At 42.7% G+C, this 22,970-nt stretch overlaps 1 protein-coding gene across 4 annotated transcripts in view; it reads right to left on the bottom strand.

Moving 5' to 3' along the window:
* The window catches only part of IFT80 (intraflagellar transport 80), a 2,191,035-nt gene that overhangs the window by 862,390 nt on the left and 1,305,675 nt on the right, over positions 1-22,970 (bottom strand). The window lies entirely within an intron of this gene.

The raw sequence follows: 22,970 nt of genomic DNA, 5'->3' as shown, positions 1-22,970 counted from the left end.
TCCTGTGTACATATTTTCCACCATGACAGCTTTACCCATTACACATAGTTGACATAGTATCCAATAGGCAATAACTCCATTATGCATGTTATGCCTGTGATACTGTGTATGATGTCTGTCATATCCACCATGACAGCTTTACATTACACATAGTTGACATAGTATCCCCTACTGCAAGGCATACGTGCACGTCGGGCGCACATTACGTATGACATCGACGGTATATGCCCATACATATGTGTGCTGTGACAGTATACATACATGTCCTATCCCCTGCTATGGCACTTCCTTGTTGGACATCCACTGCCAGCATCGGCGTGGTGTGGCATTGTTCTCTGTTATGCCCCCTGTGGCAGCCTTGTGTTATCCCGGCTGTGTACATGATGCCCCACTGCTGTGCACACAGTGTCCACAGTCGTTGGTATGCTCAGCAGGATAGCACTACATAACCACCTTTCACCACTCTCTGCATTATGGACAAGTATCACTACTTACAAACACCATTCACATACAGTACAGTCATACACATCATGCGTTACACACCGTACATATCGTGGGTTCTACATACCTTGTCTGTGTTTCCTTCTGTTTTCGCTATGCGTGTATCGCTATTCCGATTTCTTACTCTATCCGTTTTGGAGTACTAGTTCGGTATGAGCATACGGTTTGAATATCCTGGGAGTCATCCTTATATCTGTTGATACCTGCAACATGTGGGTTCATCACACCAATAGCTGTTCCTCAGTGTGTACTTGTGCGCATATCACCTGTGCATCTACTCCATTCGTACATTACGCGTCGTAACTAGGGTATGGTTGCATTCCTCACCTGGGCGTTGGCTATTTGCCCTACCTTCGTGGAGATGGTCTGTATTATGTTATGTTATGTGTAACTGCAGCCGCTATGTGTGGCGACAGGTACATTTCGCAGTGGTGTTAGCCGTGGATTGTGTGTGTTGGGTATGGTATTATGTTCGACATGTGGGTGTCCCTGTCCTGACGGCGCCTGTTGATGGTGTTTTGCATTCGGATGTGTAACATAGCTGTTGTATTCCTTTAAACAACGGATGCAAGTATGCATCCGCTGTTGATAGTGTTTCCCACGCGAGATGTTGCGGTTATGCAGCTGTCACTGACTGCCTGTATGTTTGTGCTGCTATTACGGCTTGTATCCCTTTGATATGTGCGATGGGGAATATCGGAGGTTGTAGGTGACGGATACGGGTTGTGGGCCTTGCATCTCTACATACACGGTATGCTTGTCTGTGTGCTCCATCCCTGCCTGGGGAGTTGACAGTTACTTGTCTGTTGTTCTGGGAGTGTAGGTTGTGTTGTTGTCATGTGGTGTTGGTATCGCCTGTGTGTGTGCTTCCTGCATGTATTCCTCCGTCACATCGGTGGTATATCTGCGGTTGTTTGTACGTGACGACTATCCCTTGTCATTCTGTCCCGGATATTTACAGTCATTGTGGTCCTGTACTTGGGATGGCCTGTTTGCCAGTGGTTGCCACCTATTCAGGTGGCGATTGCTTGTTTGACACTTGTAGAACACACAGCAGTGTTTATGGGCCGATACGTGGCCATGATCAGTACCGGGGTAGCACATGCGTATTTCCGCGGTACATACCTATTGCTGTGTAACTTTGCCGATGTATCATTTTGCAATTAGCATATCGGTGTCATACATACGGTCATGATTAGTACATACGTCCTTTCCATTTCATGTGGGGTATATTCCTGTGGTACATTCTGGGACATTTTCACTTTGCATCGTTATACGTCGCCACACGCCTAGCCAGGGTGGGGCTCTCAGTACTACTTTGGGACTACTGGTGTACATACGCCTGGGGTTACTGTACTGTAAGCCTACACATGTTATTCCACTCCGCCTCTCACATGGCACCAACATACACATTTTACAGTGGCACACACATTACACTCGCACAGCGAAACACGGCACCCTCACGCACACATACACATACTGCGGCAGTCACAGGGACGGTTGCACACAGTACCTCGTGGGCGCATCACCGGCAGTGTCTACCTCCCCTCATATCATCATAGTATTACCCGTGCATGTACTGTTACTGTACTGTGGCCTGGCGATCATTCCGACTTCGGTTATGCATTTTGGTATGTTGACCTTTCCATGGGTGGTGGTTTCCTCTTCTGTTAAACCTTCCGGATGCTCAGGTTGTCTTTCACTATGTTTACTATGTACAGATATCGCGTGTTACTTCTCTGTCACCTTACATCCCTCTGATTCCCTGTCTTACCTGTTGTACTTATATGTATATGTGTACATATATTTCTATGTATGTAATTATATCTATCTACATATCTGTATATGCACATATCTACATGTCTATATGTATACACCTTGCGGCGAACGTGGCAGCATACAGCAACGCCGTCTGCTGTAGGACCAGCGTATGGTTCAGGTGTTGGCGTTCCATGCTCCACTGGCTGTTGGGTGTGCAGTGTTTGGGTGCTGCCTATGTTGGAGTCACACATGGGGCCACCCATACGGTACACTTTACGGGTGGCCATGTTTGTGTGCCATCCATTTCACTGTGTGTGCAGGTAGGGAGGTGTCAGTCCATGGGGCCTACGCTGTCAGAGTATGTGCTATAGGTTCCCTCTTTGCCAGGGCATAGGCATATTGGGTACGCCTCCGTCTGCCTACTGGGGCTGGCACAGTGTGTTCATGGTCCTGAACCCTCTGTGCCTGGACTGGCCTTGGCCTTTGTGGTGGGCTTTGTGGCCCTTCACCATTATGTCCCTGCAGCAGCTGCTTCTGCAGGATCATATTATGTAGCATGGCACATACTATGAATATGTGGGCACATGTGCCTGGAGAGTACTGCAGGGCTCCACCGGATGTATCCAAGCACCGGAACCGTGATTTCAGCATCCCAAACACACGCTCTATGATTATTCTGGTTTGTGCGTGTGCCTCATTATGGCGTTCTTGCATGTGTGTGTGTGCATTTCTGATGGGAGTCATCATCCACAGCTCCAGTGCATAGCCAGCATCCCCCACAAGGTGGCCTTGTGGGATGTCCTCCCTGGCGAATACCTGGTACAGCTGTGAGGCGTGCCAGATATGGGAGTCATGGTAGCTTCCAGGGCTGCCAGCACACACATCCATGATAATGCCCTGCGCATTGCACACGACCTGGCAATTGATGGAGGGGAATCCCTTGCGGTTTATGTAGCGTCTACCCTGCTCCCCAGGTGGTGACTTGATTTGTATGTGCGTACAGTCTATCGCACCCAGTACCTCCGGGTATTGTGCCACATGGTGGAAGTGGCACATATTGCTAGCCAACTCCTCCTGAGATCTGGGGAAGTATATATGCTCATTGGCATGTGGTAACATTGCATCCAGAAACTGGTGTAGTACCCTGGATGCTGATGCCTGTGAGATGCCCATTATATCCCCAGTTGGCCTTTGAAAGGTACCTGTGGCCAGTATTCGCAAGCTTACACATACCTTTGTGTCCACTGGGATGGGCTCCCCTCTGTTGTTTCTTGTTCTCAGGCGTGGCCGGCACAGCTCCACTATTTGCTGTAAAGTGTCCCTATCCACCCTGTAATGCTCTACTATCTCCAGGTCTTGTAGCCCCTGGTAGGTTACCCTTGGTCTGAACACTCTCCTTCTCCTCTGAGGCCTACGGTAGTTGTCGGCACTCTCCTCCACAACTTCATCTGTCTCTAACACATGCTGATGGATCACGGCCACGGCGGCACCCAACATGTACATTTTAAAAGTTCCCCGTGTGTTTACACCTATGGTGCGGCGTTTGGGAATACACGGCTGTGTGTTGTGTGCATTCACACTTTATACTGTTGTGCTGTACACCCGGTGATGTCATAGGGTGTGTCTGCGCGTATCTGGGGATTATCTTCCGTGTTTTACCGTTGGCACTGCAACGCTGTTGCCTTTGGTGTTGCATTACTCTTGCCTGCAATGGATTAGCTTTCGACCTTACCTTACTGTTTCTGCACGTTGCACCTACTATTTCCTGGCATGCATCCTGCAGAGCCCTGTCATGTGTAGTTTCTGGGACATGGCATATCGTGCGTTTTGTGCGCCACCGCCGTTATGCTGCCTGTCTACTTGGCTCTGCTGTGTCAGGTCTTCACTCTTTGCAATCTGCTACCTCCCCTACTTTCTTTGCATTCATATGCCTCTCCTATCCCGTTTTGCAGGTTTCTGCATGCAGAGTTGTCAGCTGCCGCCGATTGGCCTTCGTGGGTTGATTACTGTTGATTGCTCATTACTACTCCAATTACACTGCTTCCGCATTTCCTCATATTCTCAACATCACCTTCCTGTATCCGATGTTGTTTGCGGGGCGAGCGTCACATGACTGGGTTAAGGGAACGTAGTCATCCTCGTGCACATGCACCTCTGTGCGCATTGTGTGCTCTCAGCTCAACTATTTCCCCACACGCCGGTCCTGCAGCTGTGATGTGCAATGTACAGCCCAGGTTTGCTGGGCTCCAATGTGCTTCCTCCTACAGTGGCACACCCCTCTGCAGGTGACATGTATTCCCTCTGAGCCACTCCTCGGTGTATTACCGCTGCACCGTTTGGTACAGCCTTATGCCGGTGGGGGTTTTGCGATTCAGTATTATCTGCCTCATTTGCATGGCATTGACTACTAATTCATAGTTACGCCGAACACTGCCGCGACTCCTTGGCAACCCTTGCACCGTGGATGTGGCTTTCCATGCATACCATGGTGTATTGTGGCTGTGAAGCTGATGTGTATTACACTGCTCTTTTATGACATTGTCATATTATTTCATTGTTTAGCACCTTCCGCAGACATGTCCTGGGGTTCTGCTGTGAGTTTCTGTGGACATACCATTTATGTTATTATTTACATGTTGTGCATGTTTTCTTTTGACATTCTCTGTGTCTTTCGCCATTGGCATATGGCAACAGTGTGATACCTGACGTTGACAGCCTTCCGTTACTCCTATGTTATGTTTGGGTAAATGTAAACTGTTTTTTTTGGTTTACATTGCCGTGCCCTTATGCTACGCCTGCGCCACTTCATGGATCGCTATATGCCTTCATTTGCATGGTGCAACACCGCACATGGGGTGTTTAGCATACCTATGCCGGAGGCGGCACAGATCCGGCGCACGCCGGTAGTGCACGTGGAATTGGATCGTACCTGAATCGCTCGGCGGCCATATTTGGCATTGTAACGCCTACGCTATGCGTCCACCTGGCGCAGCATTCATGAATCCCGGGGATAATATTCTCAATCTCTTACTGAAATGACAAAACATGAAGTTCCATGTGTGTTGTCCATCTTGCCTTCATTCTTAGCAGGTTGGCTTCGGATCAGATCCTCGGATCTGACTCGGCCTTATACACAAGCTCAAAGTCTTCCACTAGCTTGTGGCTAAAACCCTATCCTATCATGCACTATGAGAGCTCCCCAGATCTTGTTTGCAGAAAAAAGAGAGTACTAAGGGTCACTTAATACCTTATAGAGCAATCAAGAAGGTCAGAGAACATTAATAGTCAATTGCATCAACTTAGTCTTCCAGGGCAAAGGGCTGGGGGAAGGAGGGAGGGATGTAAGAATGAAGGTGAGATGGACAACACACATAGAAAGTTATGGTGAATGCATAACTTCTTTATGTGATGTCGTCCTCTCTCACCTTTGTTCTTAGCAGGTTGGGACAGAGTCCCTAGCACCAACTTTCTTGGGTGGCTCAGGGGAGAACATTCTTCAGAACTGTGGAACCAAAGGAGGCCCTGTTCCTGGAGGCCAAATCAACTTTGTAATGAGTGACAAAGGTATGTGACCTTGCCTATGTTGCTGCAGCACAGATGGTATCAATAGGTAGTCTAGCCCGAAAGGCGGAAGAGGTTGCAATGGCTCTTGTAGAATGACCTTTTACTTTATGGGACAAATCTTGTTTTAAATTTTACAAACGAAGGTTATACAATCTGAGAGCCATTTTGAAAGTGTCACTTTAGAAAATGTAGCACCTTTCCTTGAATCTGAAAAGGATATAAATAATTGGTCAGATTTTCTGAAGTCCTTTGTCCTATGTAAGCAGAAGCGTAACTGTCTATGTGCATCCAGTTGGTGCAACATATATTCTGTCTTATTCTCATAGTTGGGGAAAATCTGGTAGTTCTATAGATTGGTTCAAATTAGATTCCGAACATACTTTGGGTAGAAAGGAAGGGTTTGTCCATAATGATACTCTGTCTCTGTAGAAAAGCATGTAAGGGGGCTTCAATAACAACACCTGCAGCTCTGACACTCTTCTAGCAGATGTAATAGCTATCAAAAGAATAATTTCCCAAGTCAGATATTTGAGATCGCAAGTTGATGCAGGCTCGAATGGTGGAAGAATCAAACTGGATAAGACAACATTCAAGTCCCATGGTGCTGGAGGCCCTCTAACAGGAGGTCATAATAAAAAGATACCTTTAAGAAAGGCTCTGCATAGTCTGTGGGACATCACAATGAGACCTGATTCATCTAAATGGAAATTAGATATTGTTGCTAACTGAACTCGAATAGTAGGTGCAGCTGTCCCTTCATTGAATAGTTTTGCTAAGAATTGAAGCATGGAAGCTACTGGGGCAGAAAAATGGTCAATGTGATTATTTAAAACCCATAAAGAAAATCTTTTCCATTTGCTACTATAAATCTTTCTTGTTGAAGTCTTATGAGACAAAATCAGGATATGTTTTACTGAAGGAGAAAGGTTAGGAAGCCTGGCTATGTTTGGAATCGGAGCAGCCAAGCTGTCAATTTGAGTTTGAAGGGAAGAGTGGAGCGTCCTTGATGCATGGAGTCAGGAGGTCTGGGACTGGGTCCAGAATCCAAGGCTCCTCCTAAAGATGAGCCCATTAGGAAGGGGAATCAGATTTGACGAGGCCAGTATGGGGCGATGAGTATCAAGTTCCTTCCCAAGTAACTGACTTTCTGAAGAACTTCAGGTATCAACAGAAAGGGAGGAAAAGCGCAGAGGAGACCCGAGGGCCAATCGTGAACAAATGCATCTCTTGGTGACTTCCCCGGAGGGGGGATCAGGGCAAAGTAGCTGCTGCATTTGGAGTTTATGGATGTGGCAAAAAGGTCAGAGTAAGGCTGGCCCTATTTGTGGAAAGTCTTTTCCGCCACTTCCTGTTTCAGGAACCAGTCGGGAGGCATCAGAATCACTCTGCTGAGTCTGCCTGCAATCAAGTTGGACTTCCCCAGGATGTGCATTGCTATCAGAAAGCAATGGGAGGAGACTGTCCAGTGCCATATTCTCAGGGCATCTCAACAAAGGGGGTAAGATCTGGTTTCTCCTTGTTTGTTTATATACCATAAAATAGACATGTTTGTCTGTCTGTATCGCAACAGTCCCCAGTGGAAGAGAGCCCTGGAATGCTTGCAATGCTAAAAGCACTACTCTCATCTCTAGGACACTGATGTGCAAATGGGCCTCGTGATTGTGCCAAGTGCCTTAGACTGCCTTTCCCAGATAATTCCCCCCCCCACCCTATCTGGGAAGCATCTGTGGTCACTGTGGTTATGAGGAAGTAGAAAGGGTTGACCTAATGTTACATGAGTGGAGTCTAGCGATCAGTGAAGATCATTTTGCAAGATTCCATTATCAATATCTTGTGGGACATGGGCAGTTCTTGCACTGACCACTGAGTTGAAAGTAGCCACTGGAGGATTCTCATGTGCACACGTGCTAGGGGGAGCAAGGTTATTGCTGCTGCCATGGTCCCTAAGACTCTTAGAACTCTTTGTCTGTACTTTTTTCTTGGGAAGCAGATTCAAAACCTGATGATGAAGAACTCTTACCCTTTCTGGAGGAAGTTTTGCCATCGGTTTTGTTATATCTAGTTCTTCTCCTATAAAAACGATATGTTGAGATGGCAGCAAGGCAGATTTTTCATAGTTTATTGTGATCCCTAAGTGACAGCAGAGCTGCAAGGTGGTGTCTATCGCTTGTGTTAGTAGATGCTTGGTGGTGGCGGTTAGGAGCCATTCGCCTAGGTATGGAAACAATCAGAATCTTAGGTGTCTCAAGTGAGCCGGAACTACTGCCATACACTTGGGTGAACACTTTGGAGGCTGTAGTGAGGCCAAAGGGCAGAACTCGAAACTGGTAGTGACTGGCTCCCAGCCAGAAGTGCAGACGTCTCCTGGATCACCTGTCCATTTTTATATGGTAGTATGCATCCTGGAGGTCTATCAAGCACATCCAATTGTCTTTTCCCAGAAACAAGAGTACAGACTGCAGTATCACCATCCAGAACTTAAATTTTTTTTTACAGATTTGTTTAGGTTGTTGAGATCCAGACTTGGTCTCCAGTCCCCTGTTTTTTGTTGGAACTAAAAACAACCTTGAGTAAGTTCCAAATCCTACTTGGTCTGCAGGAACTGTTTGGATCACTCTTTTGTCTAGCAACTTTTGAATTTCTAGAGTTGCCTGTTCCCTTTGACTGGGTAGAATGTCCAGGACCTTTTTTATGCTGGGGTGGGTATGGAGTAACTACTTGATATGATGCTTTGTACCCCTTGTCTTTTGTTATTGTTAGCCAGGCTTTTGGGTACAAAGATAAGTGGCCCCTGACTGCCTCCAGAGATGGACAGGTGGGCCTTCCTTCAGGAGCTCTGAAAGGGCTTACCAAAGAAGTATTCCCAGTCACCCTGACTATGCAAGACCCCTCTGCCACGAGGTCAGTGTCTTCCATTACCACTTCCCCCTCTGCCCCTGGGGGAAGAATCACCACATGTGTCCTGGAAAGCTCTCTTGGACTTTCGAAACCACATTTTCCCACTACCATTCTGACCTTTGGGGTAAGGTCTGGTATGTGGGGAAAAACGGACTCCTACAGCAGAGAGAGTCTTTCATTCTTGTTCACTCCTGGTTAGTGTGTCCTTGACTTTAGGTCCGAACAGGAATGAGCCATCAAATGGGGCATTCACAAAGGAAGATTTAAAGGGCTCCGCAAAGTCACACAAGTGCATCGAGGAATGTCTCCTTAAGGAAATCCCCAAACCTGCTGCTCTGCTCGCTCCATCCACTGCATCAGAAATCAGTCTCATGGAGGAGTTGACCACTGAATTTAAGGTAGAGAGCTGAGAGGAAACTTTTTCTGACGCCCCTTCAGCTACTGAATCTTAGAGTGTATCTCCTAGCTCTTTCAGGAGATCTCTCTGTAATCTGGTGAAATGAGTCAGGTAATTCAGCGACCTACAAGCAAATGACACTGAAGAAAAAATGCGCTTTCCATATCTGTCCATCGTGCGAGACTCTTTGTTGAGTGGATGGACAGAAGAAGACATCTCAGAGTTCCTTCTTGGTGGCTGCCACCACCACCATAGCATCTACTTGGACTTCCTTACTCAGAAAAGTTTTGTCTGATGGAGATGTAATAAACTTGTTTGGCCTCTGAAGAACCGGTTCCACAGAATCTGGAGACTCCCATGCCTTTCGAGAAACCATATCCAGGATTTCGTCAAAAGGCGGAGACACCCAAGTGGAGGAAGGGTGAGATCCAAAAGCCTTCAGGTAGACAGACTCCTCCACTGAAGGGTTGGTGGACTTCCAGCCACCTAAGTATTTCCAGGAGACATCATCAGGAGGTGACCATGGGGATCCTTCGGCTTCATCAAGGTCCATATCCAAAATGAAAGACTCCTCGGTGGAGTCTTACTGCTTCCTCTTGCATAACTTCTTCCGAGGGACCTCTTCAGAGGAGTTCTCCGTGGAGGTTTCAGAAGAGAGGGGGCCACCCAGTGGGGCAGCATAAGGCTTGGGAGCTCCATGTCCCTGTGGATGCATGGGTACAGTGACAGACACTGGTGCCTTTGGGGGAAGAGTGTCCAGACCTTTGAGAGGAGCTGCCTGTGGAGACAGCACTCTCCTCATCACGTGGAAAACCCCCCGTCCTTGATCCGAGGAAATTCCCAGCTCCTAAGAACTGGATGGAATCCCCAGTACCAAGGGGGGTGGCTCCAAGGCTGAGGTAGGAGCCGAGCTCACCCGAGCCGACCCCCCGAGAGGCACATTTGGATCTGACGATTGTCCGATTCAACTCCCCTCTCAAGACCCGACTGGAGAGCGTTGACTCCTAGACTCAAGTTCCAATGGAACTGAGGACATTGGAGCAATATTCGGATCCAAAGTTCCTGTGACAGGTCTCTGTTCTGACGGTTCCACTACAATCAGCTCTGAACATTTAGGCTCCGTGTTCTGAGATTGGCTCAGAAGAGGAGTTGACATCAAAAGGGTGGATTTGGTCGGTTCCAAAGCCCTCTGGGTTGGATCCAATAACAGTTTGGAGAGTGCCGGTGTCCTTAACAGCCTCTGCACCATACGATCCACATAGTCATTGGACAAGCTCCTGGAAGATCAAGTTGAAGGGGCAGGAGATTTGAAGGGCTGTTCCAATGGTGATCTGAGAATGGGGGATGCAGATTCCAATTAGGGGACCGGCTCTGCAAATGGAACTCCACCAGCACCAAAATTGAAGGAGCCAAGGTAGTAGGCCTCACAGACCCGACAGCCCTCAGATATGGAGATGAAACTTTTGGTAATTTTTTGGACAGCTCCGACAGAGCACTTGAAGACCTTTTCCCCAACTTGTCTGACTTTGAGAAGGGGACTGGCCAGACTTTTAATAACTCTGACCTTCTTGGATTGCTTCAGCGATGGGGGTTTTCAACAGGCCTCTTAGAATCAGTTTATTTTTTCTAACAATACCCAGTGACTAAAAGAATGACAGATGACACAGGACTCTTGGAGATGAACTGCTCCTAGGAGGACACACAAATGGTATACCTATCAGTAATGGACATTTTTTGTCCACATTCGATGCATTTTTTAAACCCAGAGGGTTTAACATCCTTGGAATCCTTAGAAGACACTGTACCAATCAGCAACAATAAGGAAAAAACAACTAACAACTAGACTATAAATGTATATACACTATTTTTTTTTACTTATATTCTTGAACAACAAGAACAGCGATAATAACAATAACAATAATGATAACAACAGCAATAACAAGAACCTAAGTTAAACAAGGTCTAATAGAATGGAGAGCCCTCTAACTTAAACGGTCTAAGGCAGCCCTCTAATTTAAACAAGCCAACCTGAAGGAATTGACAGGAGAAAAAAAGAAAGAAAAGAGAAAGACCTCTAACTAAAATGGCCTTTTAAAAAAATTAAGTTTAAAGCCGGGATAGGGAGTATCTCAAGAAGAAAAAGAGAAACACACTATTCACTTTAGAAATTATTAATTAGAAAAAAACACAGTTAGAAATAACAAACAATTTTTCTAAATATGTGAAGAAAAAATCTACTTGGCCAGAGCCAGTAGGAAGAGCACCTGATCTTGTTTAGTGGCAAATGAGATCTGGGGAGCTCTCATGATAGGATAGGGTTTTAGCCACGAGCTAGTGGAACATCTCGAGCTTGTGTACAAGGCCAAGTCATATCTGAGGATCGGATCCAAACTCAACCTGCTAAGAATGAAGGTGAGATAGGACATCACATCTATTTTATATATATATATATATATATATATATATATATATATGTATACATACATATATATATATATTTTTTTTTTTATATACACAAGTCTGCCTGTACAATCCACCAAGCTGCACATGTGCTTTCTCTCTAGTAACTTCCACCTCTGTAAAATCTTAGAATGTATATGTATAAATGTAACTACTCTTTGGGTAGAAATGTAAATAGAAATGTAACTGCTCTGTGTTTGACTGGAAATTAGTATAATGCAATGTAAGCAAATGGAGCTTTTCTCCCTGGGCCTCCGCTGAAAATGGGTATTACTCAGTCGAACTTTCCCAGTGAACAAAGATATATCAATAAATATATACAAATAAATAAATATATTAATTGCAAGAGGAGCTCTAGTACTGATAGAAGAGGATAAAAAAACAATAATGGTAGATTAGTACTACTAAAAGGCTAATGGCAAGGGATGGGGATTACACTGGGATGTATTTATATTCCACCTAAAACTGCTATAATGGAACTTAGGAATATTCTTGGAGAAATAACTGGCTTTCAGTAAAGAAAATTACTTATAAGTGGGGAATGGAATTTGACTTGCAGCAGTGAAGAAGTGTCTGGGGGGGGGGGGCAGAATGGAAAATATAACAAAGGAGAGTAGATTTTTTTTATAGAAATTTATGAAAATATTTGGCATGGAAGATGTAAATTTAGTACTAGGAGTTCAAAGTAAATTGACGTATTACTCCTCAAGATACAAAAACTGGGCTAGGTTAGACAAAAAAGAAGTTATGCACTCACCATAATGTTCCATGAGTGTTGTCGATCTTCATTCATTCTTGACAGATGGGAATCCGTTCCAATCCTTGGAACTGTTTTGGTTGTTATACAGCTTGCTCCTGCCAAAAATTCTCATGCCAAGTCTCTACCCACAATGCTCCATGTTCATTACCTCAGATCGAGTTTGCAAAATTGCACAAGATGAAGTATGTAGTATAATAATAGTAATAATAATGAGGAAGTCATGTCCAAGGTAAAAAAAAACCCTAGCATAAGTCCAGGACAAGTGTACAATCCTGCAGGATATCTGAAAGGAGGGGGTGTAAGGAGGGAGGGATGTCAAGAATGAACAAAGATCGACAACACAGAGGGAAAGTTATGGTGAGTACATAACTTCCTTATCTGACGTTGTCCATCTTCATTTATTCTTGACAGATGGGTCAGAGTCTCCAGCTACCTATATCCTGAGTGGCCTTACAGAAAGATATTCCTGAGCACCACAGAGACAAAAGATCTTCTTCCCCTGGAGACTATATCCAATTTGTAATGAGTGATAAAGATATGAGGTGCAGCCCAAGTGGCTGCCACACATATTTCATCCAGAGAAGACTTGAAATGAAAAACAAATGAAGTGCCCATCAATCTGGTTGAGTGTGCCCTTACAGTTAATTTACGATTGATATGATCATAAACAAAGGTGATGCAATCTCTTAGCCATTTCATCAAGTACACCTTACAGACTGGTTTACCAGTTCTTGGTCCTGAAAAGGAAACTGTTGGTCTGAAGATCTATCATCCTTAGTCCTATCTAGATAAAATCTCAGCTATCTCTGAATGTATAGCATATGTAGACAGTATTCACCCTTGTTAAGCGAAATTTGGAAAGAAAACTGGTAAATGAATGGACTGATTGATGTTTGATTTGAAGACCACCTTAGGAAGAAAGAAAGGATTAGTTCTCAAGGACACTCTATCCTTATGCAGGATTAAATATGGCAGCATTGCACAAAGTTCCTGTATTTTTGAAACCCTTCTGGTGGAGGTAATGGTGACTAGAAAAAGGGCTTTCCAGGACAGGAATTTGAGCTGGCAAGTGGCTGCTGGCTCAACGGGAGGCAATATCAAATGTTGCAAAATAAAAGTAAGATCCCATGGTGGTAATGGATCCTTGAATGGGGGCTTTATATGAAGGAGTCCTTTAAGAAACACTTTACATAAATGATGGGAGATTAGGGAGTGGTCACCATTACCACTGTGAAAATTAGAGACAGTTGCTAGAGTAAGCTGCTGCTCTTTGATTAAAAAGATCCAACAAAAATTCTACGATTTTTTTCAGCAGGAGCTGAAAGGGGTTTAGGCTATTCTCAGAAGCCCAAAGAGAGGATCTTTTCCATTTGCTGTCATATAATTTCCTGGTGGATTGTCTGTGAGAAGCCAGAAGAATTGTTTGGACAGTGGAAGTAATAATAGATTGCCTGGCAATTACTGGAATTGAAGAAACCAAGCAGTGAGCTTGAGGGATTGAAGATTCGGGTATAACAGCCCTTGGGGGTGTGAGAGTAGATCCGGAGCAGGATCCAGAACCCAAGGTCGTGAACCAAGTGAGGTCATAGGAAGTGAAATCAAACTTGCCAGGGCCAGAACAGAGCAATGAGGATTATTCTGGATCGCAACCGTTTGGCTTTCTTCAGAAAAAGGGGAATTGGGGGGAATGCATAAAGAGACCAGAGGGCCAATCTAGGAGACTGTCCCTGGGGGACTCTCCCTGTGGAGGGAGTAGGGCAAAGTATGTGCTGCATTTGTTGTTTATCGGGGAGGCAAACAGGTCACAGCAAGGTTCACCTCATCGGCGAAATATGTGTTTTGCCACTTCGGGATTCAAAGCTCGCTAGTGAGGCAGTAATATTCGTCTGCTCAATTTGTCCTCTATCAAGTTTGAACTCCCCAGGATATGCATTGCCACACGAAAGCGGTTGGAAGAGATCGCCCATTGCCAAACTCTGAGAGCTTCCCAGCAGAGGGGGTAGGATTTGGTTCCCCTTTGCTTGCTGATGTACCAGACTACAGGCATGTTGTCTGACTGGATTGCAACCGTTCCTGGAAGAAGAACATTCTGAAAGACGTGCAACGCTAACAGCACTGCTCCCATCTCCAGGATGTTGATGTGCAAGTAGGCCTCTTGGGGAGACTAAGTGCCTTGGACTATCTTTCCCAGATAATGCCCCTCCACCCATCTGGGAGGCTTCCGTGATCACTACGGCCTTTGGTTGGGGGGGGGACAAAGGGTCGCCCCATCAGGATCTCTTCTGACTCCATCCACCAAGACAGGTCTTTCTTGCAAGTTTATTTTATCAAAACTGGGTGACTTAATGGGTGAGTAAAAATGGACCACTGTGAGGCTAGAAGCCATTGAAGTATTCTCATATGAAACCGTGCCATGGGAACTAAGTTGTGCCATGGGAACTAAGTTGATAGCTGCTGCCATGGAACTCAGGGTATGCAGAATAAGGAGGCAGGTATTGTTCACCTTGGTAATATGGAGTGAACTTGACATCTTATTTTCTGAAGCCTGTGAAGTGGTAGAGAGGCCATGCAGGAAATTGTATCGAGTCATGTCCAGATGTACTCCAAATCTTGAGTAGGGATCAGCTGTGATTTTTCATAGTTTACTGTTATGCTGAGCTGGTTGAATACATGTGTAACAAAGCTCATGTTTAAAGTCAGCAGATGCCTGGTGGGGCAGTGAGGTGCCAGTCGTCTAGATAAGGAAACACCCAGAATCGATGTAATCTCATGTGGGCCGTGATGGCCACCATACTTTTGGTGAACACCCTGGAGGCTGTGGTGAGACCAAATGGCAGCACTCTGAACTGGTAATGACCAGCTCTCAGCCATAAGAAGAGAAACGTTCTTGAGCGCTTGTTTATTTTTATGCGATAATATGCATCTTGACGGTCTATAGAGCACATCCAATCATCTTTTGCCAGAAAAGGGAGGATAGACTGGACCGTGACCATCCGGAATTTTGTCTGCTGGACAAATTTGTTTAAAAGGCTGAGATCTAATATTGGCCTCCAATTCCCTGTCTTTTTTGGCACTAAAAAAAATCCTGAGTAGACTCCGGATTTTAGCTAGTCTGGTGGGTCTTCTTGGATGACTCTTTTCTGAAGCAGCCTGTATATCTCTTGGGTGGTTTGATCCGTTTGATGGAGTGGAAGATCTGTGATTTTCCTTGGAGAGCTGGGAATTACATTGAAGGGGATACTGTAGCCTCTGGCAATGATCTTCTGCACCCATGAGTCAGTTGTTATTTGACGCCAGGCTGAGAGGTCCAGAGAAAGTCTTCCCCCGATTGCTTCCAGAGGTAAGCAATCAGGCCTCCTTTCAGGAGCACTGGTAGAGCTGTTCAGTGAAGAAATCTCTAGACCCTTGGTTTTGTGGGCCACCTCTGCCTCGGGGTCGGCATCTTCCATCTGAGCTCCCCCCTCTGCCTTGTGGGGAACTGCTGTCACATGTGTCATGGAAAGGTCCTGGAGACTTTTTGAACTACATTTTCCCACCCCTCTGATTCCTGGAGAAGGATCGTTGAGGAGTAGAAAAATGAATGCCCAGAGCAGACAGTGTCTTACCAGCCTTTTCACATCTGGCAAGTGTGTTCTCAACTTCTGGGCCAAACAGGGAAGAACCGTCAAATGGACCATTGACGAAGAAAAACCTGAAGCACTCCGTGAAGTCACACAAGAGCATCCAGGCATGTTGCCTAATGGCAAAGCCAGAACCCGCTGCCCTGGTCATCCCTTCAACTGCATGGGCAATGAGTCACATGGATGAGTTCGAATGAGACTCCAGGGTGGCTAGCTGTGAGGCAACCTTATCTTGTACCTTGCTGGACACAGCCACAGCAAGAGTTTTTGATAATTCTTTAATCAGGTCTATCTGGAGTCTTGTAAAATGTGCCATAAAATTCAAGGACCTAAGAGCGAAGGTCGATGGAGCATAGACCTGCTTTCCAAACCTGTCCATCATACTGAACTCCAGTCCAAACACAGATGCACGTAGGACCCTTGCACGGCAGAAAGAACCAAAATCCAAATGAAACAAAGCCAGCAAGTGTGGAAGGTGTAAAATCCAAAAGTTTATTGAAACCCAAGGGAAGAATCCCCTGAATGACACATAAAAATAAATCCAAACCGGTTTCGGCTTAACAAAGCCTTCTTCAGTGGATAACAAACAGTCAAAATGCTCACAACCCAGTATATATATATATATATATATATATATATATATATATATATATATATATATATATATATATAACTAGGTGAATGACACAAGAACCAATCAAAACAGATAATTAGTAATTACAATTGGTCATTAAGACCAGGTGGAAATAAAGCTCCAAGTTTTATTATCCATTTCTTTTCTTTCTTTTCTTTAAAATTCAGCATTTCATGCCAACTTTGTTTATCTCTACAAATACCTTTAATATGGTCAATAGTAACAAACTTATAAGAAGCTGTTATATGTTTCAAACTGTGTTTATATAAAGCATTGTTAGGGCGTTTGTTCTTAATATCACTAAGGTGTTCACAGATTCTAAGGCAAAAAGATCTAGACGTCTGCCCCACATAGAAAGCAGAACAAGTGCAGGTCACCAAATATATGACCCACTCCGTACTGCAATTGGCCCAAAACTTAATGTCAAAAATCATAGAGGTATTTTTACTGCTAAATTCCCGAGTATGTGAAACTCGGACACAATATGAACAATGACCACATGGAATACATCCTAGAACTGGTCCCCCTATGAGAGATATCTGGACGGAGACTGTGGAATCAAAAGAAGGTTTCTTATAGTGACTAAGCCTAGAACCTATGGTACGTCCCCTTCTAAAGGAGAAAGAACATCTGTCTCTAAGAAAAGGGTGAAGTTTTTCTTCAGCCATCAAAACATTCCAATGCCTCTGAATAATGTTAATAAAGCCCTTAGAATTCCGTCCATAAGTAGTGACCAGCCGTATAGGTTGTTGAGCCAAATCTTTCTTCCTATCGTTATAAAATAAAAAAATAACAATGCTTTATATAAACACAGTTTGAAACATATAACAGCTTCTTATAAGTCTGTTACTACTGACCATATTAAAGGTATTTGTAGAGATAAACAAAGTTGGCATAAAATGCTGAATTTTAAAGAAAAGAAATGGATAATAAAACTTGGAGCTTTATTTCCACCTGGTCTTAATGACCAATTGTAATTACTAATTATCTGTTTTGATTGGTTCTTGTGTCATTCACCTAGTTTTATATATATATATATATATATATATATATATATATATATATATATATATATATATATGTATATATATATATATATATATATATACTGGGTTGTGAGCATTTTGACTGTTTGTTATCCACTGAAGAAGGCTTTGCTAAGCCGAAACCGGTTTGGATTTATTTTTATGTGTCATTCAGGGGATTCTTCCCTTGGGTTTCAATAAACTTTTGGTTTTACACCTTCCACACTTGCTGGCTTTGTTTCATTTGCATCGTACTGAACTCCCTGTTAGGAAGATGAACAGATGGACTTTCATCGGCTAGTTCTTTTTTAGTGGCTGCTGCTGCCACTACCATGGCATCTATTGACAAACCCTTTGCCCAATATTGGTGGCCTTCCGGTGGGGATAGTATTTTGTAAGGTCTCTGGGGGATAGGCTGTATCACATCAGGAGCCTTCCAAGCTCATTGTGTGATTAGTTGTACCAGGTCATCAATGGGCAGGGATACCCAGGAGGTAGATGGCTGAGCACCAAAGGCTTGCAAGTACATGGATTCCTCTGAGGATGGGTCTTGGGACTTTCAGTTACCCCTTAGTGTCCTGGGTATCTGGGAAACAAAAGCACACCACATACATGAAAAGTGCATACTTACATTAACTGCTATTTGTCTTTGTTTACTGGGAAAGTCTGACTGGGTAACACCCATTTTCAGTAGAGGTCAGGGGAAAACGCTCCACTTGTTTATATTGCATTACACTTAGTTCCAGTTAAAACAGAGGAGTTACATTTCTAATTATATTTATTCCTATAGAGTAGTCACATCTTACATTCTAATGATCCTTTGACAACCATAGATGAAAGAAATAGCAGTACTGAAAACCTCCATACGAGTACATATTATGCCAGTGGGCCAACTAACAGGTATTTTTACGATACTGCACAGAAAGTTATTAAAGAAAAAATGTAGGGAACTTCTTTAAAAGATTACTTTGGGACATGACATATTCTTTTGACAATTAGCATGTACTCTGACATGTTCTTTTGACAATGAACCTATACTTTTGAGTAACTGCAAGTAGCTGATAGTTTACCATTTCACTAAATACATATATATATATATATATATATATATATACATACATATATATATATATATATATATATATATATATATATATATATATATGACAAAGACAATACTTCCTAGCAAAAGTCATAGGCACTCATCATTAGATTAAGAAACAACCTGCTCAAAACAAGTTCATCCAAGAATTTGTTTCACTGAAAGCGAAGTGCCTGATGCCTTCCACTTTTTCATGAGTTGCTCCCCTGTTACTTATTTTAATATAAGGGGTACAAAGCTTTCTGTAGCAAGGAGGTGAACTGCTGGCCAATCTCATTTTGTATGAATTCTTACAAAATCTATCAGACCACCCTGATGTTTTTTTCTCTCTCTCTTCTGCTTTTTTTTTTTTTTTTTTTTAATCGTTGTGGCTTTCTACGCTAGCTGTCCAACCCTCTTATCTAATTAGGTGTCTCTACCAATTGGTTATTGTTCAATGCATCATCTTTACCGTATTCCAACTTTCTTCCATGTGGGAGCAAGTGATCATAATGTGATGACTATGACAAAAAAACAGAAGTGGCCAATGAAGAGGAGGGAAACTTGGCCACAAAAGTTGGCAGCATTCTGAGGACAGAGAAAAAAGTGCTCTAGCATGTTAAAGTATAGAAGACAAGATGCACAATGACAGCAGCTTCTCACCTCCAAGTCTATGCATTCATTGCAGTATGCATATAATCATACAAATGTGTTAGGTTTCTCTTGGCTGCTGGGAAGAGGACAAACACTGAGCACAAAATCCCATCCCTTGGAAAGAAGGTAGAGCAGTCATTTGGCACTTCATTATTTGCAACAACATAAAGCCTCTTTCCTGAACCTGTACATAATAGATGGCAGTTCTTTTTGGATGCAGATCCTTAAGGAGAATAACAATATCCATATAGAATATTACATCCATAAAATACCAGAAAGTACTCTAAGAATTAAGCCAACATGGGAATTGAGAAAGGAGACTCTACTGATAGGGATGACTGCAATTAAGGATACAGACAATAGACAAGAAGGGTCTGGAATTTATTGGAGAAAACTGGCAAAAGAACCAAGGTTTGTTTGTCTTTTTGGCTTTTCCCGGTTAGGGGTCGCCACAGCAGAACTCCCGTCTGCTAATGATTGGCAGTAGACTTTTTTATGGTGCCGAGTTGCCAGCCCGACACCCAGCCTTCAGCGAAGGCACGCCCATTCACGCATGTCTTTCGGAGGCCACTCGACTGCGGGGAGGACATGCAGACTCCACACAGAAGGCACTCCAGCTGTGAATCGAACAGGAGAACCTCTTGCTGTGAGGCAGCAATGCTACCACTGTACCACCGCTGTTTTATTAGAGAAGGAACAATAATAGAATGGGAGGAGGCCAAGAATTTATTTGGACTGCAGGCTAGAGTCTGCCTTTTCTAGCAAGGACTGATATCACAAAGTATAGGCATAGAGAAATTAATAGGGAGATCCTAAGGGAAAGACCAGCAATGGTAGAATTTTTAGCAGAATCTAGAAAAGAAGCTGCTGTTAAAAAAGGAATAATTAGTGCAATATAAAAATATTGCATGATAACTGTAAGAATCAATAGAGGAGGTTAGAAGGACTGGAAAGAGAGACTGGATAAGCAATACACAAAGAAACAATGGGGGGGGTATATGTATGTCTCCCAAATATGCAATAAAGTCTACAAGATTTAGGATCATTGCCTGGAAGTGTTTACATAGGTATTTTTATAACCATCGTAGACTCCAAAGAATTTTTCATGAAGTAGCCAGCAAATGTTGAAGGTGTGATGGGGAAGAAAGATATAATTGGGAACATATTATCTGGTAGTGCAATGAGTTGGAAGGCTTTAAAGATTCCCTGCAGCCTACTCTGTCGGAGATACTAGATAAGCAAATTGGTGTAACTAAGGAATTTTTCTGAGCTATGATCAAACTCATAATTGCCTAGACATAGTAAGGCCTTGTTGATTTTAATTATGGTGGCTGCCTAAAAAGCAATTATTAGACAATGGAAATCAAAGTATAAACCAACTGTACTAGGAGTAGTGAATACAGTTAACAGAGATAAAACAACTAGAATTGGGATTTTTAGAAAAGGGTAGGAGCAAATTACATAGAAAAAAATGGGAATTGTGGGAAAAATAGAGACAGATGAGGAATGAGGTTTAAAAGAAGGCACAATCTGAATGAGCTATGTAATGTTTGACTGGACAGATTACAAGCGATGTATAATATTTGCAACTAAAATTATGTTAATATGGTTTGTGATGTACAATGTTTGCAACTAAAATTACATCAATATGTTTTCATTAATGTAAATATATGATTGCCTATGTCATGCATGATAATTTAATAAAGATGTTTCATGTTTACAAAATAAGAAATAAAATATTAAGAAACATTATAAAAAAAAACAAATGGCAGTTCTACTATTATATAGATGGCTATCACTGCATCACCTTTTTTAAGCCAGAACATTAAAAAAAAAAAACTTGGATTTGATCTTGTCTGTTTGTATGACACTAAATCTAGGAAAACAATTCGGAATTTAGTTGCATCTGAATAACAGTAATCCTGTTTAATTTGCGGTTATCTGGAGGGAGATATGAGCTAAGAAGTAAACTGTTTCTGGTATGTAGCATTTTTACTGCTGTCATGTTCTTAACACAATGTCTTTGCTTTTAGAAAAAAGATAAATGGAGTACACAAATAAGTCAATAAATTGTACAGCCAAGAAAATCTAATTTAGAATATATTTGCAAATGGAGGAGTGAATGCTTAAAACAAACTGGAAGCACAAGGCTTACAATTGTTCAACAACCTTTTTTTTGAAAAAAATGCAAGGTTTCAGATAATACTGACATCTAAAATATTTATATTAACTAACCGTTGATAGTGTTAATGCTCCAGATGCCAGGATGTGTACCCAAGCCTTAATTCCTACTTCTCTGAAGCTTATTAACAACATCTAGGAAAATTACTATAAAAAAATTTTAAAAATAAGCTTTCACCTTCACTTACAGAATTTATAAATACTGTTACTGCTGCCTATCGAAAAGAAATGTCTGCTATTAAAAACAAAACAAACAAAATAACCGCAGAATATAACTAGGTGATAAAATGGTGCTTATTGATAGAGAAATATTAATCCATGTTCCACATGTATTGTTTGGCTGCTCAGTGAATATTACTAATATACATAATATGAAAAGGTGTAGACATTTGAGTAAATAGTTATTTGCTTAATTTTATTATTTTCTTTGCTGTTGTATATAACGTGTCAATACAATATTAAAAACAAACTTTGATTTACTGAAAAGAAAGCAGAGACTCTGACAAGAAATTTACAGAAATCAGTATTTTTTGTTGATCTTTTAAGGTTCTTCTTGGTATATATTATACCACAATGAATATGTTTAGGTAATCAGAAGCATTTTATATTAGTTATTACACAATGACTGGCCATCAACATTCAAAAACAAACAGACTGGTCAAGCCCAACCAGCTTGCCTGTTGTAATCTGAGCACATACCAATGGAAAAAAGTCTGGCTGCCCTGACTATCTTCTATTATACCATGACCCCCCCCAAAACGTGCATGCTGATTGGCCAGCGTGCACATTGTAAATCGAGTTATACTAATGGAAAAAGGTCCGGTTGCCCGGACTTTTTTCCATTAGTATAACTCTACTTTTAAAACACTGTCTCGCTATGTTAAATGGGTTTAACATAGCGAGACAGCTTTAAAATAAGCAACGGAGATCTCCGTTGCTTATTTTAGCTGTCTCGCCATGCTAAACCCATTTAACATAGCGAGACAGGTTTTAAAAGCAACGGAGAAAGCAAGATCTCCGTTGCTTTTTATTCGCTATGTTAAATGGGTTTAACATAGCGAGACAGTTTTAAAATAAGCAATGGACATCTCCGTTGCTTATTTTAAAACTGTCTCGCTATGTTAAACCCATTTAACATAGCTTAAAACAGTAAAAAGCAACGGAGATCTTGCTTTCTCCGTTTTTGCCAACTCTGATGTACTGCGCAGGTGCGCAGTACATCAGAACTGCCGCGGATGCCAGACATCTGCGTAAGGGCAGTAAACAGGCATTATACTATGCCATTATTTAAGAAAGGTAATAGTTTTTTTTCTTAAATAATGTCATGGTATAATAGCAATAACCCACTTCTGGGTGTGGGTAATGCTGTATTTACCCACAATTGGCTTTGTTTGGTCCCTCGGGCTTCGCCCTCGGGACCAAACCATGCCAACC

The sequence above is a fragment of the Protopterus annectens genome, chromosome 4.part1, assembly GCF_019279795.1.
Source record: "Protopterus annectens isolate FY-2018-M chromosome 4.part1, PAN1.0, whole genome shotgun sequence".
In the NCBI taxonomy this organism is placed as follows: Eukaryota; Metazoa; Chordata; order Ceratodontiformes; family Protopteridae; genus Protopterus; species Protopterus annectens.
Note: the sequence above shows the minus strand (reverse complement) of the source record. Positions and strands in the feature narration are given on the sequence as shown.